This window comes from Oncorhynchus keta, chromosome 28, assembly GCF_023373465.1.
Source record: "Oncorhynchus keta strain PuntledgeMale-10-30-2019 chromosome 28, Oket_V2, whole genome shotgun sequence".
Classification (NCBI taxonomy): Eukaryota; Metazoa; Chordata; class Actinopteri; order Salmoniformes; family Salmonidae; genus Oncorhynchus; species Oncorhynchus keta.
The window spans coordinates 11,490,837-11,506,301 of record NC_068448.1 but is presented as its reverse complement, the minus strand read 5'-3'; the positions used below and the strand labels follow the sequence as shown (position 1 = coordinate 11,506,301).

At 31.6% G+C, this 15,465-nt stretch overlaps 1 protein-coding gene across 1 annotated transcript in view; it reads right to left on the bottom strand.

Annotated features, from left to right (window-relative positions):
* LOC118374262 (copine-9-like) overlaps positions 1-15,465 on the bottom strand; it is a 110,962-nt gene that overhangs the window by 20,838 nt on the left and 74,659 nt on the right. The gene's annotated exons all lie outside the window — the stretch shown is intronic.

Here is a 15,465-nt window from a genome sequence, read left to right as displayed (position 1 = left end):
TCTAATCTGATACATGATACTGGAGGTGTTTTACTCTAATCTGATACATGATACAATAAGTGCTTTACTCTAATCTGATACATGATACTGGAGGTGTTTTACTCTAATCTGATAAATGAAACTAGAGGTGTTTTACTCTAATCTGATACATGATACAATAAGTGTTTTACTCTAATCTGATACATGATACTGGAGGTGTTTTACTCTAATCTGATAAATGATACTAGAGGTGTTTTACTCTAATCTGATACATGATACTGGAGATGTTTTACTCTAATCTGATAAATGATACTAGAGGTGTTTTACTCTAATCTGATACATGATACTGGAGGTGTTTTACTCTAATCTGATACATGTTACTGGAGGTGTTTTACTCTAATCTGATACATGATACAATAAATGTTTTACTCTAATCTGATACATGATACTGGAGGTGTTTTACTCTAATCTGATACATGATACTGGAGGTGTTTTACTCTAATCTGATACATGATACAATAAGTGCTTTACTCTAATCTGATACATGATACTGGAGGTGTTTTACTCTAATCTGATACATGATACTGGAGGTGTTTTACTCTAATCTGATACATGATACAATAAGTGTTTTACTCTAATCTGATACATGATACTGGAGGTGTTTTACTCTAATCTGATACATGATACAATAAGTGTTTTACTCTAATGTGATACATGATACTGGAGGTGTTTTACTCTAATCTGATACATGATACTGGAGGTGTGTTACTCTAATCTGATACATGATACCGGAGGTGTTTTACTCTAATCTGATACATGATACTGGAGGTGTTTTACTCTAATCTGATACATGATATAATAAGTGTTTTACTCTAATCTGATACATGATACTGGAGGTGTTTTACTCTAATCTGATACATGATACAATAAGTGCTTTACTCTAATCTGATACATGATACTGGAGGTGTTTTACTCTAATCTGATAAATGATACTAGAGGTGTTTTACTCTAATCTGATACATGATACAATAAGTGCTTTACTCTAATCTGATACATGATACTGGAGGTGTTTTACTCTAATCTGATAAATGATACTAGAGGTGTTTTACTCTAATCTGATACATGATACTGGAGATGTTTTACTCTAATCTGATAAATGATACTAGAGGTGTTTTACTCTAATCTGATACATGATACTGGAGGTGTTTTACTCTAATCTGATACATGATACTGGAGGTGTTTTACTCTAATCTGATACATGATACAATAAGTGTTTTACTCTAATCTGATACATGATACTGGAGGTGTTTTACTCTAATCTGATACATGATACTGGAGGTGTTTTACTCTAATCTGATACATGATACTGGAGGTGTTTTACTCTAATCTGATAAATGATACTAGAGGTGTTTTACTCTAATCTGATACATGATACAATAAGTGTTTTACTCTAATCTGATACATGATACTGGAGGTGTTTTACTCTAATCTGATAAATGATACTGGGGGTGTTTTACTCTAATCTGATACATGATACAATAAGTGTTTTACTCTAATCTGATACATGATACTGGAGGTGTTTTACTATAATCTGATACATGATACTGGAGGTGTTTTACTCTAATCTGATACATGATACTGGAGGTGTTTTACTCTAATCTGATACATGATACAATAAGTGCTTTACTCTAATCTGATAAATGATACTAGAGGTGTTTTACTCTAATCTGATACATGATACTGGAGGTGTTTTACTCTAATCTGATAAATGATACTGGAGGTGTTTTACTCTAATCTGATACATGATACAATAAATGTTTTACTCTAATCTGATACATGATACTGGAGGTGTTTTACTCTAATCTGATACATGATACTGGAGGTGTTTTACTCTAATCTGATACATGATACTGGAGGTGTTTTACTCTAATCTGATACATGATACAATAAGTGTTTTACTCTAATCTGATACATGATACTGGAGGTGTTTTACTCTAATCTGATACATGATACAATAAGTGCTTTACTCTAATCTGATACATGATACTGGAGGTGTTTTACTCTAATCTGATAAATGATACTAGAGGTGTTTTACTCTAATCTGATACATGATACAATAAGTGTTTTACTCTAATCTGATACATGATACTGGAGGTGTTTTACTCTAATCTGATACATGATACAATAAGTGTTTTACTCTAATCTGATACATGATACTGGAGGTGTTTTACTCTAATCTGATACATGATACAATAAGTGTTTTACTCTAATCTGATACATGATACTGGAGGTGTTTTACTCTAATCTGATAAATGATACTAGAGGTGTTTTACTCTAATCTGATACATGATACTGGAGGTGTTTTACTCTAATCTGATACATGATACTGGAGGTGTTTTACTCTAATCTGATACATGATACTGGAGGTGTTTTACTCTAATCTGATACATGATACAATAAGTGTTTTACTCTAATCTGATACATGATACTGGAGGTGTTTTACTCTAATCTGATACATGATACTGGAGGTGTGTTACTCTAATCTGATACATGATACTGGAGGTGTTTTACTCTAATCTGATACATGATACTAGAGGTGTTTTACTCTAATCTGATACATGATACTGGAGGTGTTTTACTCTAATCTGATACATGATACAATAAGTGTTTTACTCTAATCTGATACATGATACTAGAGGTGTTTTACTCTAATCTGATACATGATACTGGAGATGTTTTACTCTAATCTGATACATGATACTAGAGATGTTTTACTCTAATCTGATAAATGATACTAGAGGTGTTTTACTCTAATCTGATACATGATACTGGAGATGTTTTACTCTAATCTGATACATGATACTGGAGATGTTTTACTCTAATCTGATACATGATACTAGAGATGTTTTACTCTAATCTGATAAATGATACTAGAGGTGTTTTACTCTAATCTGATACATGATACTGGAGATGTTTTACTCTAATCTGATACATGATACTGGAGATGTTTTACTCTAATCTGATACATGATACTAGAGATGTTTTACTCTAATCTGATAAATGATACTAGAGGTGTTTTACTCTAATCTGATACATGATACTGGAGATGTTTTACTCTAATCTGATACATGATACTGGAGATGTTTTACTCTAATCTGATAAATGATACTAGAGGTGTTTTACTCTAATCTGATACATGATACTGGAGATGTTTTACTCTAATCTGATACGTGATACTGGAGGTGTTTTACTCTAATCTGATACATGATAAAATAAATGTTTTACTCTAATCTGATACATGATAGAGGTGTTTTACTCTAATCTGATACATGATACTGGAGATGTTTTACTCTAATCTGATAAATGATACTGGAGGTGTTTTACTCTAATCTGATAAATGATACTGGAGGTGTTTTACTCTAATCTGATACATGATACTGGAGGTGTTTTACTCTAATCTGATACATGATACAATAAGTGTTTTACTCTAATCTGATACATGATAGAGGTGTTTTACTCTAATCTGATAAATGATACAATAAGTGTTTTACTCTAATCTGATACATGATAGAGGTGTTTTACTCTAATCTGATACATGATAGAGGTGTTTTACTCTAATCTGATACATGATACAATAAGTGTTTTACTCTAATCTGATACATGATAGAGGTGTTTTACTCTAATCTGATAAATGATACTGGAGGTGTTTTACTCTAATCTGATACATGATAGAGGTGTTTTACTCTAATCTGATAAATGATACTGGAGGTGTTTTACTCTAATCTGATACTGGAGGTGTTTTACTCTAATCTGATACATGATAGAGGTGTTTTACTCTAATCTAATAAATTATACAAGAGGTGTTTTACTATAATCTGATACATGATACTGGAGGTGTTTTACTCTAATCTGATACATGATACTAGAGGTGTTTTACTCTAATCTGATACATGATACAATAAGTGTTTTACTCTAATCTGATACATGATACAATAAGTGTTTTACTCTAATCTGATACATGATAGAGGTGTTTTACTCTAATCTGATAAATGATACAATAAGTGTTTTACTCTAATCTGATACATGATAGAGGTGTTTTACTCTAATCTGATAAATGATACTGGAGGTGTTTTACTCTAATCTGATACATGATAGAGGTGTTTTACTCTAATCTGATAAATGATACTGGAGGTGTTTTACTCTAATCTGATACTGGAGGTGTTTTACTCTAATCTGATACATGATAGAGGTGTTTTACTCTAATCTAATAAATTATACAAGAGGTGTTTTACTATAATCTGATACATGATACTGGAGGTGTTTTACTCTAATCTGATAAATGATACTAGAGGTGTTTTACTCTAATCTGATACATGATACAATAAGTGTTTTACTCTAATCTGATACATGATACTGGAGGTGTTTTACTCTAATCTGATAAATGATACTGGAGGTGTTTTACTCTAATCTGATACATGATACAATAAGTGCTTTACTCTAATCTGATACATGATACTGGAGGTGTTTTACTCTAATCTGATAAATGATACTAGAGGTGTTTTACTCTAATCTGATAAATGATACTAGAGGTGTTTTACTCTAATCTGATACATGATACTGGAGGTGTTTTACTCTAATCTGATAAATGATACTAGAGGTGTTTTACTCTAATCTGATACATGATACTGGAGATGTTTTACTCTAATCTGATACATGATACTAGAGGTGTTTTACTCTAATCTGATACATGATACTGGAGGTGTTTTACTCTAATCTGATACATGATACAATAAATGCTTTACTCTAATCTGATACATGATACTGGAGGTGTTTTACTCTAATCTGATAAATGATACTAGAGGTGTTTTACTCTAATCTGATACATGATACTGGAGGTGTTTTACTCTAATCTGATAAATGATACTAGAGGTGTTTTACTCTAATCTGATACATGATACTGGAGGTGTGTTACTCTAATCTGATACATGATACTGGAGGTGTTTTACTCTAATCTGATACATGATACTAGAGATGTTTTACTCTAATCTGATAAATGATACTAGAGGTGTTGTACTCTAATCTGATACTAGAGGTGTTTTACTCTAATCTGATACATGATACTGGAGATGTTTTACTCTAATCTGATACATGATACTGGAGATGTTTTACTCTAATCTGATACATGATACTAGAGATGTTTTACTCTAATCTGATAAATGATACTAGAGGTGTTTTACTCTAATCTGATACATGATACTGGAGATGTTTTACTCTAATCTGATACATGATACTGGAGATGTTTTACTCTAATCTGATAAATGATACTAGAGGTGTTTTACTCTAATCTGATACATGATACTGAGATGTTTTACTCTAATCTGATAAATGATACTGGAGGTGTTTTACTCTAATCTGATACATGATACTGGAGATGTTTTACTCTAATCTGATACATGATACTGGAGGTGTTTTACTCTAATCTGATACATGATACAATAAATGTTTTACTCTAATCTGATACATGATAGAGGTGTTTTACTCTAATCTGATACATGATACAATAAGTGTTTTACTCTAATCTGATACATGATAGAGGTGTTTTACTCTAATCTGATAAATGATACAATAAGTGTTTTACTCTAATCTGATACATGATAGAGGTGTTTTACTCTAATCTGATACATGATAGAGGTGTTTTACTCTAATCTGATACATGATACAATAAGTGTTTTACTCTAATCTGATACATGATACAATAAGTGTTTTACTCTAATCTGATACATGATAGAGGTGTTTTACTCTAATCTGATAAATGATACTGGAGGTGTTTTACTCTAATCTGATACATGATAGAGGTGTTTTACTCTAATCTGATAAATGATACTGGAGGTGTTTTACTCTAATCTGATACTGGAGGTGTTTTACTCTAATCTGATACATGATACAATAAATGTTTTACTCTAATCTGATACACGATAGAGGTGTTTTACTCTAATCTAATAAATTATACAAGAGGTGTTTTACTATAATCTGATACATGATACTGGAGGTGTTTTACTCTAATCTGATAAATGATACTGGAGGTGTTTTACTCTAATCTGATACATGATACTGGAGGTGTTTTACTCTAATCTGATACATGATACAATAAGTGTTTTACTCTAATCTGATACATGATAGAGGTGTTTTACTATAACCTGATACATGATACTGGAGGTGTTTTACTCTAATCTGATACTGGAGGTGTTTTACTCTAATCTGATACATGATACAATAAATGTTTTACTCTAATCTGATACACGATAGAGGTGTTTTACTCTAATCTAATAAATTATACAAGAGGTGTTTTACTATAATCTGATACATGATACTGGAGGTGTTTTACTCTAATCTGATAAATGATACTAGAGGTGTTTTACTCTAATCTGATACATGATACAATAAGTGTTTTACTCTAATCTGATACATGATACAATAAGTGTTTTACTCTAATCTGATACATGATAGAGGTGTTTTACTCTAATCTGATAAATGATACAATAAGTGTTTTACTCTAATCTGATACATGATAGAGGTGTTTTACTCTAATCTGATAAATGATACTGGAGGTGTTTTACTCTAATCTGATACATGATAGAGGTGTTTTACTCTAATCTGATAAATGATACTGGAGGTGTTTTACTCTAATCTGATACTGGAGGTGTTTTACTCTAATCTGATACATGATAGAGGTGTTTTACTCTAATCTAATAAATTATACAAGAGGTGTTTTACTATAATCTGATACATGATACTGGAGGTGTTTTACTCTAATCTGATAAATGATACTAGAGGTGTTTTACTCTAATCTGATACATGATACAATAAGTGTTTTACTCTAATCTGATACATGATACTGGAGGTGTTTTACTCTAATCTGATAAATGATACTGGAGGTGTTTTACTCTAATCTGATACATGATACAATAAGTGCTTTACTCTAATCTGATAAATGATACTGGAGGTGTTTTACTCTAATCTGATACATGATACAATAAATGTTTTACTCTAATCTGATAAATGATACTAGAGGTGTTTTACTCTAATCTGATACATGATACTGGAGGTGTTTTACTCTAATCTGATACATGATACAAGAGGTGTTTTACTCTAATCTGATACATGATACTGGAGATGTTTTACTCTAATCTGATAAATGTTACTAGAGGTGTTTTACTCTAATCTGATACATGATACTGGAGGTGTTTTACTCTAATCTGATACATGATACAATAAGTGTTTTACTCTAATCTGATACATGATACTGGAGGTGTTTTACTCTAATCTGATACATGATACAATAAGTGCTTTACTCTAATCTGATACATGATACTGGAGGTGTTTTACTCTAATCTGATAAATGATACTAGAGGTGTTTTACTCTAATCTGATACATGATACTGGAGGTGTTTTACTCTAATCTGATAAATGATACTGGAGGTGTTTTACTCTAATCTGATACATGATACTGGAGGTGTGTTACTCTAATCTGATACATGATACTGGAGGTGTTTTACTCTAATCTGATACATGATACTAGAGATGTTTTACTCTAATCTGATAAATGATACTAGAGGTGTTGTACTCTAATCTGATACTAGAGGTGTTTTACTCTAATCTGATACATGATACTGGAGATGTTTTACTCTAATCTGATACATGATACTGGAGATGTTTTACTCTAATCTGATACATGATACTAGAGATGTTTTACTCTAATCTGATAAATGATACTAGAGGTGTTTTACTCTAATCTGATACATGATACTGGAGATGTTTTACTCTAATCTGATACATGATACTGGAGATGTTTTACTCTAATCTGATAAATGATACTAGAGGTGTTTTACTCTAATCTGATACATGATACTGGAGATGTTTTACTCTAATCTGATACATGATACTGGAGGTGTTTTACTCTAATCTGATACATGATAAAATAAATGTTTTACTCTAATCTGATACATGATAGAGGTGTTTTACTCTAATCTGATACATGATACTGGAGATGTTTTACTCTAATCTGATAAATGATACTGGAGGTGTTTTACTCTAATCTGATAAATGATACTGGAGGTGTTTTACTCTAATCTGATACATGATACTGGAGGTGTTTTACTCTAATCTGATACATGATACAATAAGTGTTTTACTCTAATCTGATACATGATAGAGGTGTTTTACTCTAATCTGATAAATGATACAATAAGTGTTTTACTCTAATCTGATACATGATAGAGGTGTTTTACTCTAATCTGATACATGATAGAGGTGTTTTACTCTAATCTGATACATGATAGAGGTGTTTTACTCTAATCTGATACATGATACAATAAGTGTTTTACTCTAATCTGATACATGATAGAGGTGTTTTACTCTAATCTGATAAATGATACTGGAGGTGTTTTACTCTAATCTGATACATGATAGAGGTGTTTTACTCTAATCTGATAAATGATACTGGAGGTGTTTTACTCTAATCTGATACTGGAGGTGTTTTACTCTAATCTGATACATGATAGAGGTGTTTTACTCTAATCTAATAAATTATACAAGAGGTGTTTTACTATAATCTGATACATGATACTGGAGGTGTTTTACTCTAATCTGATAAATGATACTGGAGGTGTTTTACTCTAATCTGATACATGATACAATAAGTGCTTTACTCTAATCTGATACATGATACTGGAGGTGTTTTACTCTAATCTGATAAATGATACTAGAGATGTTTTACTCTAATCTGATAAATGATACTAGAGGTGTTTTACTCTAATCTGATACATGATACTGGAGGTGTTTTACTCTAATCTGATACATGATACTGGAGGTGTTTTACTCTAATCTGATACATGATACTGGAGGTGTTTTACTCTAATCTGATACATGATACAATAAGTGTTTTACTCTAATCTGATACATGATACTGGAGGTGTTTTACTCTAATCTGATACATGATACTGGAGGTGTTTTACTCTAATCTGATACATGATACTGGAGGTGTTTTACTCTAATCTGATACATGATACAATAAGTGTTTTACTCTAATCTGATACATGATACTAGAGGTGTTTTACTCTAATCTGATAAATGATACAAGAGGTGTTTTACTCTAATCTGATACATGATACTGGAGATGTTTTACTCTAATCTGATAAATGATACTAGAGGTGTTTTACTCTAATCTGATACATGATACTGGAGGTGTTTTACTCTAATCTGATACATGATACTGGAGGTGTTTTACTCTAATCTGATACATGATACTGGAGGTGTTTTACTCTAATCTGATACATGATACAATAAGTGTTTTACTCTAATCTGATACATGATACTGGAGGTGTTTTACTCTAATCTGATACATGATACAATAAGTGCTTTACTCTAATCTGATACATGATACTGGAGGTGTTTTACTCTAATCTGATAAATGATACTAGAGGTGTTTTACTCTAATCTGATACATGATACAATAAGTGTTTTACTCTAATCTGATACATGATACTGGAGGTGTTTTACTCTAATCTGATAAATGATACTGGAGGTGTTTTACTCTAATCTGATACATGATACAATAAATGTTTTACTCTAATCTGATACATGATACTGGAGGTGTTTTACTCTAATCTGATACATGATACTAGAGGTGTTTTACTCTAATCTGATACATGATACTGGAGATGTTTTACTCTAATCTGATACATGATACTAGAGATGTTTTACTCTAATCTGATAAATGATACTAGAGGTGTTTTACTCTAATCTGATACTAGAGGTGTTTTACTCTAATCTGATACATGATACTGGAGATGTTTTACTCTAATCTGATACATGATACTGGAGATGTTTTACTCTAATCTGATACATGATACTAGAGATGTTTTACTCTAATCTGATAAATGATACTAGAGGTGTTTTACTCTAATCTGATACATGATACTGGAGATGTTTTACTCTAATCTGATACATGATACTGGAGATGTTTTACTCTAATCTGATAAATGATACTAGAGGTGTTTTACTCTAATCTGATACATGATACTGGAGATGTTTTACTCTAATCTGATACATGATACTGGAGGTGTTTTACTCTAATCTGATACATGATAAAATAAATGTTTTACTCTAATCTGATACATGATAGAGGTGTTTTACTCTAATCTGATACATGATACTGGAGATGTTTTACTCTAATCTGATACATGATACTAGAGATGTTTTACTCTAATCTGATAAATGATACAAGAGGTGTTTTACTCTAATCTGATACATGATACTGGAGGTGTTTTACTCTAATCTGATACATGATACTAGAGGTGTTTTACTCTAATCTGATACATGATAGAGGTGTTTTACTCTAATCTGATAAATGATACAATAAGTGTTTTACTCTAATCTGATACATGATAGAGGTGTTTTACTCTAATCTGATACATGATACAATAAGTGTTTTACTCTAATCTGATACATGATACTGGAGGTGTTTTACTCTAATCTGATAAATGATACTGGAGGTGTTTTACTCTAATCTGATAAATGATACTGGAGGTGTTTTACTCTAATCTGATACATGATACAATAAGTGTTTTACTCTAATCTGATACATGATACAAGAGGTGTTTTACTCTAATCTGATACATGATACAATAAGTGTTTTACTCTAATCTGATACATGATACTGGAGATGTTTTACTCTAATCTGATACATGATAGAGGTGTTTTACTCTAATCTGATAAATGATACTGGAGGTGTTTTACTCTAATCTGATACATGATAGAGGTGTTTTACTCTAATCTGATAAATGATACTGGAGGTGTTTTACTCCAATCTGATACTGGAGGTGTTTTACTCTAATCTGATACATAATAGAGGTGTTTTACTCTAATCTAATAAATTATACAAGAGGTGTTTTACTATAATCTGATACATGATACTGGAGGTGTTTTACTCTAATCTGATAAATGATACTAGAGGTGTTTTACTCTAATCTGATACATGATACTGGAGGTGTTTTACTCTAATCTGATAAATGATACTGGAGGTGTTTTACTCTAATCTGATACATGATACAATAAGTGCTTTACTCTAATCTGATACATGATACTGGAGGTGTTTTACTCTAATCTGATACATGATACTGGAGGTGTTTTACTCTAATCTGATACATGATACAATAAGTGTTTTACTCTAATCTGATACATGATACTGGAGGTGTTTTACTCTAATCTGATAAATGATACTAGAGGTGTTTTACTCTAATCTGATACATGATACTGGAGATGTTTTACTCTAATCTGATACATGATACTAGAGGTGTTTTACTCTAATCTGATACATGATACTGGAGGTGTTTTACTCTAATCTGATACATGATACTGGAGGTGTTTTACTCTAATCTGATACATGATACAATAAGTGTTTTACTCTAATCTGATACATGATACTGGAGGTGTTTTACTCTAATCTGATAAATGATACTGGAGGTGTTTTACTCTAATCTGATACATGATACAATAAGTGTTTTACTCTAATCTGATACATGATAGAGGTGTTTTACTATAACCTGATACATGATACTGGAGGTGTTTTACTCTAATCTGATACTGGAGGTGTTTTACTCTAATCTGATACATGATACAATAAGTGTTTTACTCTAATCTGATACATGATACTGGAGGTGTTTTACTCTAATCTGATAAATGATACTAGAGGTGTTTTACTCTAATCTGATACATGATACTGGAGGTGTTTTACTCTAATCTGATAAATGATACTGGAGGTGTTTTACTCTAATCTGATACATGATACAATAAATGTTTTACTCTAATCTGATACATGATACTGGAGGTGTTTTACTCTAATCTGATACATGATACTGGAGGTGTTTTACTCTAATCTGATAAATGATACTGGAGGTGTTTTACTCTAATCTGATACATGATACTAGAGGTGTTTTACTCTAATCTGATACATGATACTGGAGGTGTTTTACTCTAATCTGATACATGATACAATAAGTGTTTTACTCTAATCTGATACATGATACTAGAGGTGTTTTACTCTAATCTGATACATGATACTGGAGATGTTTTACTCTAATCTGATACATGATACTGGAGGTGTTTTACTCTAATCTGATACATGATACAATAAGTGTTTTACTCTAAATTGATACATGATACTGGAGGTGTCTTACTATAATCTGATACATGATACTGGAGGTGTTTTACTCTAATCTGATACATGATACTGGAGGTGTTTTACTCTAATCTGATACATGATACAATAAGTGCTTTACTCTAATCTGATACATGATACTGGAGGTGTTTTACTCTAATCTGATAAATGATACTAGAGGTGTTTTACTCTAATCTGATACATGATACAATAAGTGTTTTACTCTAATCTGATACATGATACTGGAGGTGTTTTACTCTAATCTGATAAATGATACTGGAGGTGTTTTACTCTAATCTGATAAATGATACTGGAGGTGTTTTACTCTAATCTGATACATGATACAATAAATGTTTTACTCTAATCTGATACATGATACTGGAGGTGTTTTACTCTAATCTGATACATGATACTGGAGGTGTTTTACTCTAATCTGATACATGATACAATAAGTGCTTTACTCTAATCTGATACATGATACCGGAGGTGTTTTACTCTAATCTGATACATGATACTGGAGGTGTTTTACTCTAATCTGATACATGATACAATAAGTGTTTTACTCTAATCTGATACATGATAGAGGTGTTTTACTCTAATCTGATACATGATACAATAAGTGCTTTACTCTAATCTGATACATGATACTGGAGGTGTTTTACTCTAATCTGATACATGATACAATAAGTGCTTTACTCTAATCTGATACATGATACTGGAGGTGTTTTACTCTAATCTGATAAATGATACTAGAGGTGTTTTACTCTAATCTGATACATGATACAATAAGTGTTTTACTCTAATCTGATACATGATACTGGAGGTGTTTTACTCTAATCTGATAAATGATACTGGAGGTGTTTTACTCTAATCTGATACATGATACAATAAATGTTTTACTCTAATCTGATACATGATACTGGAGGTGTTTTACTCTAATCTGATACATGATACTGGAGGTGTGTTACTCTAATCTGATACATGATACTGGAGGTGTTTTACTCTAATCTGATACATGATACTAGAGGTGTTTTACTCTAATCTGATAAATGATACCAGAGGTGTTTTACTCTAATCTGATACATGATACCAGAGGTGTTTTACTCTAATCTGATACATGATACTGGAGGTGTTTTACTCTAATCTGATACATGATACAATAAGTGCTTTACTCTAATCTGATACATGATACTGGAGGTGTTTTACTCTAATCTGATAAATGATACTAGAGGTGTTTTACTCTAATCTGATACATGATACTGGAGGTGTTTTACTCTAATCTGATACATGATACTGGAGGTGTTTTACTCTAATCTGATACATGATACAATAAGTGTTTTACTCTAATCTGATACATGATACTGGAGGTGTTTTACTCTAATCTGATAAATGATACTAGAGGTGTTTTACTCTAATCTGATACATGATACTGGAGGTGTTTTACTATAATCTGATACATGATACTGGAGGTGTTTTACTCTAATCTGATAAATGATACTAGAGGTGTTTTACTCTAATCTGATACATGATACAATAAGTGTTTTACTCTAATCTGATACATGATACTGGAGGTGTTTTACTCTAATCTGATACATGATACTGGAGGTGTTTTACTCTAATCTGATACATGATACAATAAGTGTTTTACTCTAATCTGATACATGATACTGGAGGTGTTTTACTCTAATCTGATACATGATACAATAAGTGCTTTACTCTAATCTGATACATGATACTGGAGGTGTTTTACTCTAATCTGATAAATGATACTGGAGGTGTTTTACTCTAATCTGATAAATGATACAATAAGTGTTTTACTCTAATCTGATACATGATACTGGAGGTGTTTTACTCTAATCTGATAAATGATACTGGAGGTGTTTTACTCTAATCTGATACATGATACAATAAATGTTTTACTCTAATCTGATAAATGATACTAGAGGTGTTTTACTCTAATCTGATACATGATACAATAAGTGTTTTACTCTAATCTGATACATGATACTGGAGGTGTTTTACTCTAATCTGATAAATGATACTGGAGGTGTTTTACTCTAATCTGATACATGATACAATAAGTGTTTTACTCTAATCTGATACATGATACTGGAGATGTTTTACTCTAATCTGATAAATGATACTAGAGGTGTTTTACTCTAATCTGATACATGATACTGGAGGTGTTTTACTCTAATCTGATACATGATACTGGAGGTGTTTTACTCTAATCTGATACATGATACTGGAGGTGTGTTACTCTAATCTGATACATGATACTGGAGGTGTGTTACTCTAATCTGATACATGATACTGGAGGTGTTTTACTCTAATCTGATACATGATACAATAAGTGTTTTACTCTAATCTGATACATGATACTAGAGATGTTTTACTCTAATCTGATAAATGATACAAGAGGTGTTTTACTCTAATCTGATACATGATACTGGAGGTGTTTTACTCTAATCTGATACATGATACTAGAGGTGTTTTACTCTAATCTGATACATGATAGAGGTGTTTTACTCTAATCTGATAAATGATACAATAAGTGTTTTACTCTAATCTGATACATGATACTGGAGGTGTTTTACTCTAATCTGATAAATGATACTGGAGGTGTTTTACTCTAATCTGATACATGATACAATAAGTGTTTTACTCTAATCTGATACATGATACTGGAGGTGTTTTACTATAATCTGATACATGATACTGGAGGTGTTTTACTCTAATCTGATACATGATACTGGAGGTGTTTTACTCTAATCTGATACATGATACAATAAGTGCTTTACTCTAATCTGATACATGATACTGGAGGTGTTTTACTCTAATCTGATAAATGATACTAGAGGTGTTTTACTCTAATCTGATACATGATACTGGAGGTGTTTTACTCTAATCTGATAAATGATACTGGAGGTGTTTTACTCTAATCTGATACATGATACTGGAGGTGTTTTACTCTAATCTGATAAATGATACTAGAGGTGTTTTACTCTAATCTGATACATGATACTGGAGGTGTGTTACTCTAATCTGATACATGATACCGGAGGTGTTTTACTCTAATCTGATACATGATACAATAAGTGTTTTACTCTAATCTGATACATGATACTGGAGGTGTTTTACTATAATCTGATACATGATACTGGAGGTGTTTTACTCTAATCTGATACATGATACTGGAGGTGTTTTACTCTAATCTGATACATGATACAATAAGTGTTTTACTCTAATCTGATAAATGATACTAGAGG